General features: G+C 49.9%; 1 protein-coding gene and 1 long non-coding RNA gene across 2 annotated transcripts in view; both read right to left on the minus strand.

Moving 5' to 3' along the window:
- ANO1 (anoctamin 1) overlaps positions 1-19016 on the minus strand; it is a gene marked incomplete in the record, with an annotated part of 236584 nt that overhangs the window by 130920 nt on the left and 86648 nt on the right.
- LOC106734174 (uncharacterized) lies at positions 6653-9185 on the minus strand. The gene is made up of 2 exons (XR_001369906.2): positions 8089-9185; positions 6653-6995 (listed from the first exon to the last, which is right to left on the minus strand). It is a non-coding gene; the product is annotated as an uncharacterized LOC106734174 (long non-coding RNA).

Consider the following 19016-nt stretch of genomic DNA (forward strand, 5'->3'; position numbering starts at 1 on the left):
GTTCTTTTTTTTTTTAAAATATAAAAGCCCTCCCCCCCCGCTTATGGCAGGGGCGGCGGCCGCTGGGGTCAGATTTTCCGTAGAAATTTCAACACAGGAAGAAAGTATTTCATTCCTACGGGCCCCCTCCAAGTTTTATTTTTATCCGGGGAAAATGCCCCTTTGGATTTTTTTTTTTCAGGGTGGAAAGGGTTTTTAAACCAGGGAGAGCTTCCACTAGTCCTCACCTTAAAAGTCCCCAGATGTCACAGCACACCTCAGGAGAGAGCTCCGGAGAATGGAGCTCAGAATGGTCTCCCTGCTCTTTTGTAACTCAATTCCCACCTCCTCCAGGGAGTCTCCCCTGGTTTCAGCAGGCCCGCCCTCTTTGCACACCTTTGTTCCTTGTATGATTACCCCCATGGTAATCCTCCCTCTGGGTTCCCCAGATGTTATCTCGCCCCCAATTAATGGGGCTCTTAGTATTCCGTGACCAGGCAGGGCAGAGTCCCTTACAAGTGCTGTGTGTATTCTCATTTAAACCCACAGTCCACGATGTCAGAATGCTGGTCCTCATTTTGCAGAGAAATGCAGAGGCTTAGGGAAGCCAAGGAGCAGTCTCTGATCTTCTGAAACAGGGTGCGGATTCCCGCAGTTGCTTCCACTGCTTGTGCAAGGCTCCAGAGCCTCCCCAAGGGAGGACCATGGCTTTGATTTCACTCATCCCAGGACCTCACAGGGGCCTGGCACACAGTAGGTTTGGTATGTCTTTCCGTCTCCATCCTGGTAGGAGGAGAGGAGATAGGTTCCTAGGGGCAGCCACACTCCGTTTTAGCCCCCTGGGGGGGCATGCTGGCAGCCCCCACCCAGTGGGAATAAAGTCTCTCTTTTTTCTCCCTGCATCAGCTATCGCCTCCTACAGGAAGTCTTTTTGGATTCTCTTCCCACCCTCACCTTCTCCAGAGCATGGAGACTTTCCTCTCTGCTGGAAGAACCTGCCAGAACCTCAGCAACAGCGCCTCCTGTACTCCATCTCCTTTACGCGGGTTGTCTACCAGCTTCACACAGCCGGCCCACCATGTGTGCTCGTCCTGTGGTCAGTTTGGAGCATTTAGCATCTCCCGATGTGGTTATGAAGTTGTCTTCCAAGGCCTTGATGTCACCCCATGCCATGGCTTCGAGGGTAGGGTCGGGGCTCAGGATGGGGTGGGGGAGATGGGGTCTGGTTCCAGTTCTGGCATGGCCAGCCCTGGAGACCTCCTGCCAGCTGCCTCAGCCTCAGAGCTTCCGTCTGGTCACCGGCGTGGCCCCAACGAGCCAGAAGCTGAAGCACAGAGCCAGGCGCTGTGCCAAGCTCAGCCGGCACGGCCACTGTCATGCTCCCTGCTCTTGGTGTCTCAGCGGGACTCCCCCAGGTGGGCATGAGATTGTCAGGTGCAGGACAGCTGCCAGGTCCGCAGGCTGGCCTTGCCAATGGGCACTGAGTGGCCCTGAAGGCCCCTTTCTCTGTAGCTTAGACAGCATGAGCAGGTTTGGAGAGTGTACAAGGCTGGCCAAATCTGTGATGGAAACAGTTCTCCCTGGCCTCTGCTCTTAAAAGTTTGTCTCATGACTGGGAAAACTCACACACACACACACACACACACACACACACACGAGTATGTAACTTCATCTTTTTTCACCCTTGTTGGTAAACAACCAACATTGTAACCCTAACATTCCATCTTTCTAAATTTAAGTTCAAATAGCAAAAGATCTTCTAGTAGTTTCTGAGGTGTAATTTGTGAATAAAAAGCAAATATATGATTAGTCAATTCAGCGCACACTGGCGCTCCCAGATGTTTGGGAAGTGACTCCTGACTGCTGATGCGGCGGCGTGAGCACCTCCATTCCGTATCTACGCTTCTCATCTCTGTGTTAGAAGCTCACTTCCTCCTTCCGCCTAGAGTAATTAAGATCCCACGGTCTTTGCTAAGTGACTTGAAACTCCCCGACCCTAAGCTGTCCTAGAGCTAGAGAGACCCTTTGCCGTAAGCCATCGAGTCTGTATACACATGCATATGTGCAGGGGTATTATGGAAAATCAATTCTTTTCTTGCTTTATTGTGGAAAATAATAAAATATTTTAGTAAAAAAAAAATACATTGTGTTTAGGCAAAGACTGCAAAGTGCCCACATCGCGAATCCACAGAAATAATTAACCTGCTAGCTCTGGCATCTGTAAAACTGCTTTCCCAAGGATGCCCTCTCTTTCCTATCCCCTCCTCAATTTCCATGGCTTTGGCCTTCATAAGCGCCCTTCTCCCTACACTCGGGACTGTGGGGTTTTTGAGCGACACGAGTCCTCCTGCAGTCGCCAGCTAATAAAAACTCCTATAATTTGGCTATGACTGGGTGTCCTCTTATTTGTCGCTGATCAGAATGTAACACTGATGTAGACAGGGCTCTGGGACTAGGGTGGTCCCTGTGGCTTGGTGTCAGCCCCTCTGGGGGCTGCTGGTGGGGGACAGCCTCGTGGGCATCTTAGCTCCTTACCTCCTACCTAGACAGCACTCCCTGTGGCTTTGCTAAAGAATCTGCTTCTTTTTTTTTAAAGAATGATTTCATTTATTTAATTTTATTTGTTATGATTATTTTTAAATTTGACCAGCAAGAGATAGAGATAGAGAGATAGATAGATAGAGAGAGAGAGAGAGAAAGGGAAAGTGGGAAAGCAAGCCACCAGGTGCTGGACTCAAACTGCGGTCTGCCATGTGTGAGCTCCCCAGCGACCACATCACCTGCTGGCCCTGAAGAAGCTGCTTTGAATCTCCTGCTTCTGCGATTTAGGCCCCAGCCAGGTTCGAGTCATCTGCTTGTCTGTAAAATAGTACTTTCTCTGCCAAGATCCGATTGGTTTCTTTGTATTTATTTATTTTTTTGTTGTCGTGGTTGTTCTTCCCTACTCTCGGTTCCTTCTGCCTCCCTTCCCTGAGGCTTTCTAGGTGGACAGTGTAGACAGGCTTCAGCAAGCACAGACGAAATGCAGAGTGACACAGCAAGGGCCTCGGGTGCAAGGATGGCTAGAAAGAATCCATTCTGTCTCTGGACACTCGTGCTCTGGGCCAAGGGTTCTTGGGTTTGGGAATTTCTGGGATCAACAACAAAGAAAATACAAACAATAGCTCTCCAAAATTAGGGAGGGAGGAAAGCATTTTGGGAAGTTGAGATGTCCTAAGTGAGGACTAGTTTCCAGGGTCCCTCTGCCTGCCCCAGTTTGTCTCCTGTGGGGTTTGCTCTCTCCACTCTGAGTTGATAATTGCTTAGAGATGAGCCCTCTCCATGAACTGTTGCATTAATGTTTCATTCTCTGCTTTTTGTCTCAGTGATTTTCATCATTAAAAACCCAAAGGGACAGATTCCACCAGCAGGACTCATTCCCCCTCATGAATCAGTAACACGCAGGTCTAATTAGTCTAAATGGTGCACTTTATTATGGGCCGTGCTGGGTCTCACGCTCTCCCTCCTCTGCCACCGTGCTGCCTTTCGCTGGCACGCACTGTTGGCCACCTATGTCTCTGCTGACATTTTAACAGTCGGTGGGGGGTATGAGAGTAAAAGACCACAGACCAACAAAGCTGTCAGGCAAGTGACACCTTGTAGGAGCCTCAAAAGGGGAACCCTGGGACCAACAGATGGCATATTGGTTATGTCATTAGACTCCTGCGTGGCCAACCACAGTTCAAGTCCCAGACTTCCTGGCTTGAAACTCACGCTGGACGTGTGCATGCCCAAAATCCAGAGAGGAGAATGGAGAAGGAATTGTGTCATTGCCATCCCCACTACTAGGGGGTGATTTTTTGTTTTCTGTCTCTTTGTCTCTTCAGCAAGAGCACACACCCTATATCACAAGTCTCTCTCTCTCTAAAAAAAAAAGGGATCCATCCCCAGTGGTGTGTGGTTTTCATGTCGCGGGCATTGCCCGCACAGAGAGGTCTCCTCTGCTCTGCCCCGTTGGAGCATGTCTGAGCACAAAGCTGCAACTTCGTGAAAAGTTGAGCAAACCAAACTTGGGAAAGCGACACAGATGAGGTGCTTGCTCTGCATGAAAGGGATGCAGGGACTGGTAATGAAGACCCTGAGCCCAAACCAGACCCCGGCTTCCCCAGTAACTAACTGCATGGCCCTGGCCTGTCTCTGGTGCCTCTTTCGTAAGACAAGACACGAGGTGCCTTACTTCTGGGGGGCTATGAAGACAGAACGGGCTGGCTACAGTGAGTCCTGGCCAGCGATGCTTCCAGCTGGTGCTCTGGGATGGGGTTCTCGATGCCAGCATCACTGACACTTGGGCTGGCTCACTCTTGTCCTGTAGGACATTCTGCAACCTCCCTGGTGACCTTGTTCTTCTAGATGCCAGTAGCACCCTCCCCTCTCCAACCCACTGTGCCAACAAGGACATCTCCAGGTGTCATCAGATGTCCATGTGTGTGGGGAGGAGGTTGCAAAATCCCTCCTAGGCTCAGCTCCCAGCCCGCACGGCCTTCACCTGTCCTCTCAAAGAAGACCTGAGAGGCCGATTATTACATCAGCCCATGCTTCAGATAGCACACCAAGGCTTGGGGAAGGTGACATTCTCGGCTTATGGTCCAGCAAGAGGGCAAACTTGGCTTCAAACCCAGGCCTCCCAACCCTCTCCTTCCCCGGACCAGAGCTTACCCTGTGGATTCGGCACTCACTTGTCTACACCCACACTTACACACAGACTCATTGGGAACTAGAGAGGCAGGAGAAAGGGAACTCTCTTTGTTTCTATAAAATAAACGTACACGGGGCACCCCCGGCTGCTTTCGACTGGTGGAGACAGTGGTGTGGGCACAGCCCAGGGTGCCCCACACTGGCCCTATCCCTGCGTGTAGCCCTCCCTGCACAGAGTGGCTCTCTACACAGTGCGCCGCTCTACATTCAGAGGGGCTTAATACGTGCTGCTGACTCACAGGCAGGGCAGCTGGGGGCTAGGGGAGGAGCATGGAAGAAGTGAGCAAGTTGTGACTCAGGGCCTCTGTGAGCACCAACGGCCCTGCGTCTGCTGCCATGCTCTGCCCGGGTGGGCGACCGTGCAGGGAAGGAACAAAACCCAACAGGTATATGACATAACCTGCTAAGAGTGGCTTGTGTGTCATTCTCCCCAGGAGGATGTGCCGGGGAATTTATAACTTGAGATGCAGTGGGCAGGAGACCCGACTGCTGTCATTTCCTTCCCTGGGCGCATGATGTCAGTGCCCCAGCAGAGGCTTACCCACCCGAGCCTGATGGGGAGACTCTGCAGGCGCGGAAACTGCCGGTCTGAGGTCCTGGATCACAGCCAAGTCCTGAAGTTCTGCCTGGGAGATTTTTTTTTCCTGCCCCCAGAATCCAGGAGTGTTCAGTGAACACAAGAGGGTTTTCAACCTCTGATGTGTTTTGTGAACCTGAGGCTCTCTTCCGAGAATTCCGAGGAACTTTAAAAGCGTGCCTAGAGTAGGTTAGAACTGATCTGCCACCTCCGCCCAGAAGCCTCCGGAGTTGCCTCAGGAGGCCTTACTCATCTTTCTTCCGAGCCCCCGCCCTTCTGGGCTCCTGGATCTGTCAGGTGCTCGGGCTCACTTCGCCACCATTCTCATTTGCTCTGCTTTATTTCCACACTCTTCACTCTCCAGTCTGTCTTCGGCACCCTATAGGTTTCCCCTCGTGTGTTTGTTTACTGAATAAGCAGCTGTCTTGGGCTTACCACGAGTCACCAATATTAACTACAGAGATTACGGGGGGTGGATCTGCACAGCCGCACTTCCCTGGGTCCTTTCCGGGGAAATGTGGGGAGCACCGCAAACCAGTCTCAAGCAGCTCCCTCCTCCCCAGCATTAACTCCTAGGCTGATGGGTGCTTTGGCATCGGAAGCTCTGCTCAGTCTGCCTCGCTTCCCTGCGGCTGCCTGACCACCCTGCCTTGGCGAGCGTGGAAACTCCAGCTGGCAGAACCTCCTCAGAGAGCCTTGCTATTTGCTGCTGCTGCTGAGATGGGAAGAGCTGTTCTTCCCAGGGCTTGAAGAATAAAAGAGCCCCAGACCACCCTGCAGTCCCCCTTCACCAAGCTCTCCCAGGGGGTAGAGGCTTCCCCTCGGTACACAGACAGCCCCGGTCTGGGCTTCCACCACTCTGGGGAGGGGATGTTGGACACTTACACAACTCCCTTCACCCCAGCTGTGCTTCATCCCCCAGGTCTGGCGCTGCCTCTGATAGATAAGAGTGAGATCCTGGCCCTCTGGTACTCTGAGAAGCCAAAGGTACCCGGAGGGGGCTCCATGGCTGCAGTGCTACAACGGAACCACGCTATTGAGAGGACGAGCTTCTCGGCAGGTGGGGAGATCGTGTTTGATGACCGCTGTCTCCCCAGGGGCCATATTGGTGCGAGAAACAAATAGGTGAATGAACGGGGAGCCTGACCAACAAGTCACTAGATTTTCTCAACCCGGAGCTGGGGGGTTGGCCTTAACCCTGTCTGGGTTTGGCACCAAAGACCTCATTGTCCGGGTGGAACATTTCTGTCCGCTCAAGGAATAAATTACAGGCCCCGTCAGACAGCACTGCCCACAACGCGAGCCACGGATGTCACGTGAGGTACTCTAATAGCCTCGTTCACGAGCACGAAAACAATCAGGTGAAATTAATCATCGACTTTATGTAACCCATTATATATAAAATATATATGTTCAGGGCGTAGTGGTGCCTGCCCTATGGCAAAAATGTATTTTCAGCATGTCTGCAATATAACAATTACTGATGAGCTATTTTACATTCTCTCTCTTTTCTTCCCCTACAAAGTACTTGAAATCCCTTATAGCACATCAGAGAAGCCCCCTTTCCGGGACTCAAAGCCATGTGTGATCAGAGTCGACCGTCCTGGACAGCCTTGCAACAGAGTCGTTTGCTGTTACTGAAGGAAGATCCTAGCGGCTGGCTTTTTGTTTTCTGCGTCTTCATTTTCTGTGTTTTCTAAGATTTCTGCAATGAACATAAGTGAGACTGATCGTCAGGAAAAGGTGACAGTGATCTAACTATTACCATACTATGTGGCCTGTGGTTAGTATTGGACTCTGTTCTTATTTAAGGAAAATGGCTCTTGCTTAGATTTTTGTCTGTACAGAACAAATTTAGAGAAAACGATCTTTGCCTAGAGGCCAATGGAGGCATGTCCCAAAGCACCGTGACAGAGCTGTTTGTATTTGCAAAGCATATCTGACGATGCAGCTGCTCAGACAGGCTTCTTAGATGGAGGCGGTAAGCGAGCTCCCCACTTCGTACCCTAAAGAAATACATTGGACACCCGCGATGCCCTCTTAGGGATTCTGCTGGGAGCGCTTGCAGTACTGGCTGACTCGCCACTGAAGGGACACAACTGGGGGTTGGCGACTTGAAATGAAATGCCATCTGCACAGGGTGGGGGCATCTAGCCAAGCTACCTTCCCTGAGACGTCCTGGACACCAAAGCCAGGTCCAGAAAATGGCCTTGGCAGGTGGGGCCAGGAAAACGAGACGCCTCAGGTTCATTTCCACGGGTTTTCTAATAGGATGGCACTCCTCCATTTGTTCACGCTTGCATTCATTCACTCACCCGTCCTCTACTCACTCACTCAGTTACTTGCTTAGTTTTTCATGCACTCAGGTATCTATGCAACCAGTCATTCACTTACTTATTTGCACACTCAGTCATCCCTCCACTCATTCATTGGCCCACTCACTCATTCACTTACTCACTCACTCATTCTCTTATTAACTGTACCCCTCCTCCTACCTCTTCCAACTTTCTTTTTCTTTTTCTTTTTCTGGAGAGGTTTTTGCTATAGGGTGCGTGCGCTCACCAGAAAGGCAGAGACAAACAGACAGGCAGAAAGCGACAAATCACCCCCGAAGAGGGATGGCCACACTGCAATCCCTTCTCTCCCATTCTCCTCTCAGGATCTTGGGCAAGAACGCACACACGCGTCCGGCATGAGTTTAAGCCACCAGGTCAGGGACTCGAACTGCGGTCGACTACATGGGAGTCCAGCGACATAGCCATTATGCCAACTTTGTTTTTCTGAACAGACTTTATTACCGTCTATATACTGCATAATCCACGTCATCATCTTGTTATTTTTTCTGTCTCCTCTCACCCATCCTGCATAATTCACTTCACTATCTTGTTGCGATATTTTTCTGTCTCTCCCACCGTCCCTTGGGTAGAAGGTCAGCACCAGGCTATTTTGTCATGATATGATGGCTCCAGGTTTTCACGCCTGAAAATGACAGCAGAAGTGAGCTGAAGGGACTTAGGGAAAATGCACAGAAGTGAATCAGTTACTCAACAAGTTGGGCCTCAAGGCATTTGCTTTTAAAAACCAAAGCGTTCAGAGGAGGGGGAAGTGGTGGGGGTTTAGCCTCTGCCAGGGTGGCTGCCCGTCTGCCGTAGTACTGAGTACTAACGGCTGACAGTGACAGCACTGAGCCTGTCCAGTCCCTTTGCTTATGCAGGCAAAACCCAAAGGCCCGTTCCTATGGAGTTAGCGAGCACACGCACGCACACACCCCAGCTCATCTCTAAGGAGTTAAAAGGGACCTAAGACATGTGACCTCCTCCCAGCTTCATTACTGGCCCGGAAATCCACTCGGAAGTTTCACATTTTTAAGCTCAGCGCTGCCCAGAATTCCTAAGATTGGTGGTCACATAGAACTCAGAGGGTCACTGTCCCTCTCGTGGGCTTGTTAGACACATCCTGTGTCTAACACAGATTGTGGCTTTTCGAAAGCCACTTCCAAGGTCCAGCTTCCCTGGTTTTGAACATGAACTATTACATCTGAATTCAGATTGGGAGAAAACCAAGTATCCCCTGACACACCTTTTCCTGCCCTTTCCACCCACCCCAAGCAGCAAAACAATTCCCTGGGGGAAGTTTACGTACTTATTTTTTATTCCACAATTTGATCCTCAGGTCGAGTGTCTTCAACTGTTCTGCATCATCCCTCCTCCTTTCCTATTCCCTTCCCATTTGACGGAGAAGCCTTCTCTCCGACCTCGGCACCCTAGTGAAGCTAGGCTCCTTCGCCCTCTGCAGAATGCACTCCTTCAAGTCACATCTCGGAGGAAAGGCCAAGTCTGTCCTCAGCCGGGGAAGACGTGGGTACTCCCAGTTTTTCCAAAAGAAAAGCAAAGGGAAAAGGAACCCTGGGTTGTCCCCATACCCAATCCATGCAGGTATAACAATAGTTTCACAAAGGAAAGTCCAGAGAGGGGCATTCTGCTGCCAAGGAGGTCCAGAGGCATGGAGTGAAACACTGAGCAGGCCTAACCAGCCTTTGTCACTGGACCCGGGCGAGGGCATCGCATGTGGCTGGCAGCCCAGACACAGGCACAGAAGCCCCTGCCCTCGGAGCAGGACGGTCTCAGCAGCGGCCACTGGCATTGATGGCCAGCTCGCAGAGGATGGAGCCTGGGTGGCCACCTTTGCTTCCTGCGCTACCTGTCACTGCCTTGTCACCTTGGGGCCAAACAATGGGGCCTGTTTTCCCTTATATAACCACTGGTACTCCCCTTTCCCTGTCCCACAGCTCTAGAACAATCTGAGGAGCAGGCAGGGGTAAAGGAGTGGAAGGCGAGGAGGAGAAATTCCCCTCACCACAGAGGAGCAGCCCTTGGCTAATGGTCTCACTTGCTGGGGTTAATTTTACTCTCTTCGGCTGGACTTTAAGCTCCCTGGATGCATGCTGGGACTCTCTCTCTCTCCCCCTCATGTCTCTGAGGCTTCTGTTCACATTCCCTTTCCAGAATCTTCTCTGGCTGGACTCCCTTGCTTCTGAGCACCTGTTAGTGGACTATCTGCTTTCTCTCTGCACCAGGAAGGCAGGGAGCTGTGTCTGTCTTTTCCTCCGCTGCATTCTCCGGACCTAACCCAGCCCAGTGCATGGTAAGCACGCAAAATATTTGTTGAAAGAAAGAAAGAAAGAATGAATAGTGTATACTCTGTCGGTGTGCACAAATTCTAGCACGGATCCACAAGTTGGTTCTCACCTGACTCCATGAGTCCCTGACCAGAAACCTGCCCTTGTGACAGGCGGCTTTGCAAACAGGTTCTCCCCAGGGGCGAGGACTGACTTGTTGTCTTAACATTTTCAAGCTGGTGGGGCCACAGGGAAAGCTGTGCAGGTCGCTTGCCCGGCTGCCACAAAGGCCTCATTGAGGAGGCGGCCTCCACGGGCCTTCCTTCACCTGAGGGCCCTTGCCTAGAGGGGCTGGGGCTGGGCTTTCCTGGCAGGAGTGGGCCCCCCTGGGGGGGGGGGACATCCACACATTTATTACAGTCCTGCCATGTGGCCGCACGCTGGACAAGAGGAAAACTCCCACCTGCCCGTATGGAGTTTATAGTCACCCAGGAAGTCAGAAAGCCAGCACGTCACAGAAGAAGGCCAGAGATCCTGAAGCGGAAAGGTCATGGCAGGCAGGTTCCGGAAGGCTCTCCAGAGGGAGTGGCTTCTCTGCTCTGGAGTGTCACAGTGGATGAATAAGTTGAAGTGGGGATGACTGCGCTTAGCCCAAGACAGGCCTGGAGGAGGCAAGTGTGGGTGGCCGGACGGTAGGAACCACGGGGCCTTTTCTGCATCCGTCATGTTTTCTGGAAACAATGATCTACTTAGTTTTATTTATCATTATCGTTATTCTTCTACTTGTTACAGGGCACATGAGCTCACAAAAGGAGATAGACAAAGAGGGAAAGTGAGAAAACAAGCCTCCAGGTCCGAGACTCGAACCACGGTTGCCCACGTGGGAGTCGAACGCCACCTGCTGGCCCCATTCATCACATTTACTGAGCATCTTCTCCACGCTTCCAGGCACCAGAAAACAGCAGTGGGCAGAACACACATGCCCCGTGCCCCCACCCAGGTGGGGCAGACAGACCACCACCAAAAGCAGCTGTGAACGGCATGGCAGTTCGGACAGACTGGGTTAGTCCCAGCTGGGCAGAGGGGCTGGGAAGTGCCCAGGAGGTGGAGAGAGCCACTTCCCACGGTGGCCAGGGCAGCCTGGCTGCAAAGGGGATATTCCCAGTGGCTCAGTCTAGAGGGACCAGGGTAGAGCTTGACAGGAGGATTTTCAGTAGCGTGCGTGGTGCTTCATGCCAGCTCACTGGCTTCCTGCCTGGCCAGCTGCTGCCTTGTTTGTTTCAGGCCCCTCTGTGTGTGGCTTCCAAGGGGCAGCAGGTTCCTCAGCTGGACCACAGCCCTCATAGGCCAGCCGGCAGCAACAGCATGGGGCAGGACGACCCTCTCAGGGCTGTCTGGTCTCTGACACCTGCCTGATCCACCTGCCTGGAGTGAGGCTGTGCCGTGCATGGTCTCCGGAGTCCTTAGGTCCACTGCAGAGTGGCATGTCACAGTAATGGGGGTGGGGGGAAAACTACGCCCTTGTCCCTGAAAATGTCTGAGACTCCCTGGAGAGCAGAGGTCTTCTCTGTGCCATTATTTGGAGGCTGAAGTCAGAGCTGCCCCTGCCCTCCCCCGGACCCCAGACCTCTCACCAGGAGAGGAGGGTACGATATCCCCCCAGCCTGGCACCTTACAGGTGCTCAGCAGGTGTTTAAGGAAGGGACTGTCGACACATCTATGGGAAGGGAACTTTCCAGAGACTCCAGTCAGGCCTCTCCCTTCCCTGCCTCCTGCAGGATGGTACAGAGGCTCAAGGACCTGTTTCTAACTCAGTCCCAGGAATAGGACAGATTGCCGGGTCATGGGCTATGGACCCAAAATGTTGGGTCCTGGCATACCTCACACAGACTCGGCGCTGGAGACGGTAATTACCACGTGACAGCACGAGGGTGCTCGGGGTCGGCCGTTGGCTCATAACGGTTGCTTATTATTGCAATTATCACAGACTCAGCCCTCCGGGCCCCTCATCCTGGACCCTCAGTCACTCACTCATTCATACAGTGGACATTAATTCACTCACCAAACACTTATGTGATAGGCATGGAGCAGAGTCTGGGGGTGCAGAGTGAACACAGTGAGAAGTCCCTGTTCCCATACAGCATGCCTTCTGCCGGGAGAGGGACAGGAAGTGAGAGAGGGAGAGGGAGAGGGAGATATTAGCATTCCCTCTCCTCCCCAGCCTCCTGTAATTGCTCCAAATGTTTGCAATGCAGCCCGGAGCTTTTCATTCCCCCTGGGAATTTCATTTCATTAAGACTAAGTGAGCAAATAACCTGAAGAAAAGGGCAAACTTGATTTAATTCATACTCAAGTGTAAATGACTTTCTTCTCCCAAATCCTCTGTGTGCGTGTGTGAGATTGTCTTAGCCAAGGTCTTGCTGTGTTGAAAGCTTCCTACCTCAGCCGTCTGAGTAGATGTCATTACAGACAGGTGCCGTTATGCCTGACTTTTTAAGGTCGGCTGGGAAAGGGACCCAGGCCTCCCACGTGGCCTAGCCTGCTGAGTTGCAGTGTCTGGCACACATAAGCACAACCGGCCTCAGCCACTCTTGCTAGAGGAAGAGGGTCACCAGCATAAGGCCCAAGAACTCTGGGGTAGAGGGAAGGGAGGACGAGAAGGGCTTCCCACAGCAGAGGGAAAGGGAGGAAGGAGAGGCTTCGGGGAAGGGGAGCGAGGCAAACCTTTACTTCCGGGTCTGACCTGAACTCTGGGGCCAGCACAGTCAGGGAGAGGCTGGCGTCTTTCTGACCCCGGGGAGGGGGTGGGTGCAATTTTAAAGTGCTCCTCGGTCCAAGGTCTCCATCTGAAAACAAGACTAAGACCCAAAGAAATCAAGGTGAAGACCCACCAGGGCCGTATGCAGGGTGAGAACCTGTTTCTCAGACAAGCATGTGGCTTCGGAGAAGGTTTTCTGCTTATCCGTTGCCGGGGCCAGAGAACCACTGAGAATAGGCGCAGCGTGGAGCGGACTTGGGGCTCGCGCCCAGGCATAGGAGCCAGGAGTGTGGCGCTGGCTGAGAGGTCGTCTGGCTCCAGCCCGGGGCAGAGACCCTTCCGTGCAGGCCAGATCTAGCCCCGCGTGCTAGGCTCCGACCCCATCAACATGACAGAGAGAGCCCCAGTGGGCAAGAACCCTGGTGTTTCCCAGGCTCCCATCCCTCCGCAGTCATAAACCCGCCAGTGTACCCAGAGGACCCTCTCTGCTGTCCCGATCACAAACCTCTGCATGCTGGAAAAAATGACGTAGGCGGATTGCACCCACACTTGCACTCTCAACTCCCCGAACACTAAGACTTCTTTTCCAGATAAAGGAGAAAGACAGATCAAAGAAGGGAAGGGAAGGGAAGGACAAAAGAAAGAACTGTTAAGAACAAGGGAAATAGCCAGTGAGATTCAGGAACAGATAAAGACCTGAGCCTCTGAGAAAGGAGGCCAAGAATATGCCCTAAGGGGCCAGCCAAGGGCCCTTCCATCTCCTATCTTGATGCTGAAAGTGACCTGATTTTGACTCATCAAAAAGTGACCAAACAGGGAAAAAGAGACTTGATATGTCCAGGCTGTATTTCTTACAAATGAAGTCTGAACAGATGGAGTCTGAAAAGGTGGGAGGCGGATCCATAATCCCCATTCTTCAGAGTATCACAATGGTGCTCTTAGCAAATCAGCATTTCATTATCTTGGAATGAGACACCAAGAAAATCGTGGGGAGGCCCCACTTTCCAGCAAAGGGCTATGCCCCTGAGCTAAGACTTGCATTAACAGAAATGTAACCTTATCTTTAAAGCAAAACTTCTTCCCTTAAAATGCCTGCTCTAGCTATAAGGTCGGCAGACCTCAGTGGGGCAGGGTGTGTTCCATTAGGATTGTGGTTCTGGACCTGAAGAGTTGGGGTCCTGGCTTTCCTATGGAATGCTCCCTGCCCCCTTCCCTCCCCTCTCTGGTGATTGTGGTTCTGGACCTGAAGAGTTGGGGTCTTGGCCTTCCTATGGAATGCTCCCTGCCCCCTTTCCTCTCCTCTCTGGTGACTATCGACTCGGAACTGTGCCCTGTCCTCCCCTCTCTGGTGATTATGGTTCTGGACCTGAAGAGTTGGGGTCCTGGCCTTCCTATGGAATGCTCCCTGCCCCCTTTCCTCTCCTCTCTGGTGATTGTGGTTCTGGACCTGAAGAGTTGGGGTCCTGGCCTTCCTATGGAATGCTCCCTGCCCTCTTCCCTCCCCTCTCTGGTGTCATTCAACAAACAAGGTCAGGCCCATGCAGAGCTGGGGCAGTTTTCTCCTCCAGGCGAGTCCAGCGTCTTGTCCAATGTTTACAAAATGCTCATCTAGATAGTCCCGCTTCCCTGGGGTCGCTTTAAAAAATAAAGATGGCAGGACTTCACACACAGAACTTTCCTTTTTAAAATAAAATATTTATTTAATGTCATGTTATTATTATTTTTAATTTGGACCAGGGAGAGTCAGAGAGAGAGAGAGAGAAAGAGAGAGAGAGGGAAAGTGAGAAAGCAAGGTGCCAGGTCCAGGACATGATCAACAGCTGGCCACGTGGGGGTCCAGTGCCTCCACCACCACGCCACCTATCTGTCGCAAGAGAGATTTTCTTTTCTTTCTTTTAAAAAAATATTATTTATTTTGTGTATTGTTATTTTTATTTTAAAATTTGCTATAGGGCATGTGCACCCACCAGAGAGAGACACAGAGAGAAAAAGGGAGCGGGAAAGTGAGAGAGCAAACTGCCAGGTCTGGGACTCAAACTGTGGTCAGCCACGTGGGAATCTAGCACCTTAACCACCGTGCCACCTGCTGGCCTGAGATTTTTTCTTTTCTTGAAGTTTATTTATTTATTTCCTCCATGAGAAAGAGAGCAAAATAAAAGAGACGGCATCCCCACCAGAGTCTTCATGCCCCACTCCACCCCCGGCTCCCACCAGCCCTGGATCACGGGCACATGTGGGCTTGGCAGGTCTCCAGACATGAACCTGCAACCTTCCCACGTGGCTCAGCCTCTCAGACGTTGCACTGCTACTGAGCTACCATCTGGTCCTACCTCCGGAGACCGTCAATGCCCAGTGGGCTCAGAGGGCAGGCAGGTGTGGGAACCCTCCTGGTCTCGCAGGGCAGACACGCACACAGGTGACCAAGGTGTGGCACCAATAACCCTGAGATAGGCATCGAGCTCCTGGGAGTCCAGGGGAGCGGGGCGCAGGACCAGGCTGACTCCAGAGAAGACAGCTTCTCCGCCCTCGTTCACCCCTGCGCGACCTTTCCAGAACATGCGGCAGCAGCAGCACATGCAGTTCTCAGCTGTTCTGCTTTGTTTACAAACGTCTCTCTGGAGTGTGGGACTCTCACAGAGCAAATAGCGCCTGTCTGGAATCTCTTCTTGTACTTTGACTCTGCTGCATTTTCCTCATAAAAAGGAAAAACAAAACAAAACAAAACAAAACAAAAACAAAACCAAGCTACTTCTCTAGTTTCAAAGTACCCACCAGATTCATTTTGCAGGTGAGGAAACAGACCCTGACAGGTCTCGCGGCTTACTCAACATCATGGGGTCCTGGCTTTCCTATGGAATTCTCCCTGCCCTCTCCCCTCCCCTCTTTCATGCAGTTGAAAGCAACAGAGGTGGGAACCCTCCCTTAGAGACTGGACCCCAAGAACAGTTCCAACTCACACCACCCCTCTGCATGCCACCCCCCTGAGGTGCAAAGCTTCTCCAGCAGGTGGCTGCGAAGGGGACACAACCCAGTAGATGCTGTGTCCAAACCAACCATAAAAGCTGGATGGGAAAACAGAACAAATCAAACAGAGGAACCTAGCGGCTATGAGGAGGACTCACGGCTCGGAGAAGAGAGAGCAGAGCACTCCCTCGCTGGCCGACGGCTCAGTTGCTCGGCTCAGGGTGAACAGTTGAGAAATACAACAGAATACAGAAAAAGACAATCAAAGCTTTTAGCTGGCTCATCGACGTTTGGGGACCAACGAGGAAATGGGGGTCCTGGTAAACTCTCAGGCATCCCATGAGGAATCCAGAAAGAGACCAGCCTTCCATACACCCTGAGCTCTAGTCTCCAATCATCTCTAGCCCTGGTAGAAACAAGCTGATCTGCTTGTATTCTACATCCAAAGAGTAAAAACTCCTCTCTGGAAAAAGCAAACACCATCCAGAGCCTCCCCGCTTCTCACACATAATACTCAAGATTCAGTTAAAAATTACTACACGTGCCAGGAAGTGGAGTCAAATAACTTAGAATTAAGAAAAGAAAAACAAAAAAAGAGGGACCAGCAGTTGGCGTAATGGCTATGTCACTGGACTCCCATATAGTCGACTGTAGTTCAAGTCTCAGACCCAGTGGCTTAAACTCACACCGGGCGTGTGTGCGTGTGTGCCCAAGATCCCGAGAGGAGAATGGAGGAGAAGAGATTGCAGTATGGCCATCCCCCCCTGGGGGTAGTGATTTCTCTCTTTCTATCTCTCTGTCTTTCTCTTTCTGGTGAGTGCATGCGCCCTATAGCAAAAATCACTCTAAAAAAAAAAAAAGAAAGAAAGAAAGAAAGAAAGGAAGAAAGAAAGAAAGAAAGAAAGAAAGAAAGAAAGAAAGAAAGAAAACAAAGATCCAAAGACAACAGAAACAAATCTGTATCTCAGTGTTATCAGACACATCCATTAATATGTTGAAGAAAGGACATGGACAGATGGAGAATTTCACTAAAGAACTGAGATCTACAGCAAGGTCGAGTGAAAACTAGAGTTGGGGATAAAGAAAACGTGCTGTATGCACACGCGATGGATTACTATGCAGCCATGTAAAAGGACAAAATCCAGTCACTTGAGGTTAAATCTATGAGGCTGGAGGACATTATGCTAAGTGAAATAAGGCAGTTACAGCAAGAGAAATACCACCTGTTCTCCCTCATATATGGAAGCTTGAAAAAAATGATCCCATAGAAGGAGAAAGATGTAGAGTGACTGCTCAGCTCTGGGAAGGACAGGCATGGTGATAGAGGGGTGCCGACTAACAAAAACAAAACAGCAGGCAGATCGAAGGAACAGTGTCTAATGTTATAAAACACAGTGGGAGGGGACCCTGCAGGTGGCGTGGTGGTTAAGATGCTGGACTCCCACATGTACGACTGCGGTGCAGTCCAGGACCTGGCGACTTGCTTTCTCACTTTCCCTTTCTCTTTCTGTCTATCTCTCCCTGCTCAAATCAAAAAATTAATGAAGAAAATTAAATAAAATAATTCTCAAAAAGAATTTAAAACATACAGTGGAGAAGAATGTGGTTAATGATTTACTGTATGTAATGTTACAAGAGGTTGCAATTGTGGGTATCCTAATTACCTTGACTTAGTCATTGTACATGGTAATCAAGTGCTAAAAATCAGTTGCAACAATTGATAGACTAATGAAAAATTATGAATAAAATGAACATAAATAGTAATTCAAAAGGTGGGTATAACGGTAGATTAGAGTGGATGAGATTAATAAACTGAAAGACAGGTTAGTAGAAAATATTAAAATTGAAATTTTAAGATGTAAGTATAATTAACAGAATATCTTATTATTAGATATTGAATATTTTAATATTGAAATAGAAACTCAGACAAACAAATTGTAAAACACAGAAAAGAGCGTGAGAGACCTCCAGGTCCTGGTGAATATGCCGAAGTTAGGTGCAGCTAAAGTGCTGGAAAATGAGAAGAGAGAAGGGAGGAAGAGCAATAGTTGAAGAGTCTGACCAAGAATTTTCCAAAACTGCTGCGTGACATCAGGCTGTTTAGTTACAGATAGGAAAAGCTCCATGAACCCCAAGTGGGATAAATATAAAGAAAACCACATAAAGACACATCATAGCAAAACTGGCAAAAATGAAAGATGGGGTGGGGGGGCAGTGGAATCATAAAAGAAACCAGAGGAAAAAAGACACCTACTTTTTCTTCTCTTATTTCAGCTTTGCTAGAGTGAGAAAACACTCCCCGGGAGATGGCCGCATCGTACCACAGTTTGGGTATACACATACACACACCTGGTGTGTTTTTCAACCCACCAGGTCTGGGACAGAGAGAAGCTGGCCACGTGGGATCCAGCCACCTTAGCCACCATGCCACCAACTGGCCTAAGACAGAAACTTTTTTCAACAGAAACAACGGAAGTCAAACAAAATAGAGTGATAGATTTAAATAACTGAAAGAAAAGTACTCACCAGCTCGGGGTTCTAAATTTAGAAAAACTACCTTTCAAAAATGAAGATGAAATTAATATGTTTTCAGGTGGACAATTCTAAGGGAATTCATTGCCAGCGGACCTGCCTTAAAAGAAATACTAGAGGGAGTTTTTAGAATGTAGGAAAATAATCCCAAATGAAATTATAATAAGGTGGGAAGGAATGAACAACACCAGAAAAGGAAATATGTGGGTAAATCTAAATTAATGTCCATTTTAAAAAAGTAACAACAATAATGTCATGCAGGGATTGAAATATAAGTAGAATTAATATATGACAAACAACACAAAAGGTCAGAGGAAGGGTAAATGAAGTTAAAAGCACTGAAGATCCTTATATTGTTCAACAGTGATAAAAACACTAATTCAAGGAAGACTCTAAAAAGCCAGAGACAAATGTGATAATTTCTAGATCAACTGCTAGCAGCAGAGGAAAGAAATACATAAATAACCAGACAATAGAAGAGAAGCTGTAATTTGTATTAATTTCACATTTTACATAAGATCTCCATTATGATTTATAATATACACACACACACACACACACACACACACACATTTCAACAGAGAACTTTATGTTTTTCTTTTTTTTTTTTTAGAGGTTTTTGCCATAGGGCATGTGTGCTCACTGGAAAGAGAGAGAGATAGAAAGCGAGAAATCACCCCCCCAGGGGGGATGGCCATGCTGCAATCCCTTCTCCTTCATTCTCCTCTTGGGATCTTGGGCATGCACGCACATGCGCCTGGTGTGAGTTTAAGCCACTGGGTCCGGGACTCGTACCACAGTCAACTACATGGGAGTCTAGCGACATAGCCATTATGCTAACTGCTGGTCCTGAG

The sequence above is a fragment of the Tupaia chinensis genome, unplaced genomic scaffold, assembly GCF_000334495.1.
Source record: "Tupaia chinensis unplaced genomic scaffold, TupChi_1.0 Scaffold149501_1, whole genome shotgun sequence".
Classification (NCBI taxonomy): Eukaryota; Metazoa; Chordata; class Mammalia; order Scandentia; family Tupaiidae; genus Tupaia; species Tupaia belangeri.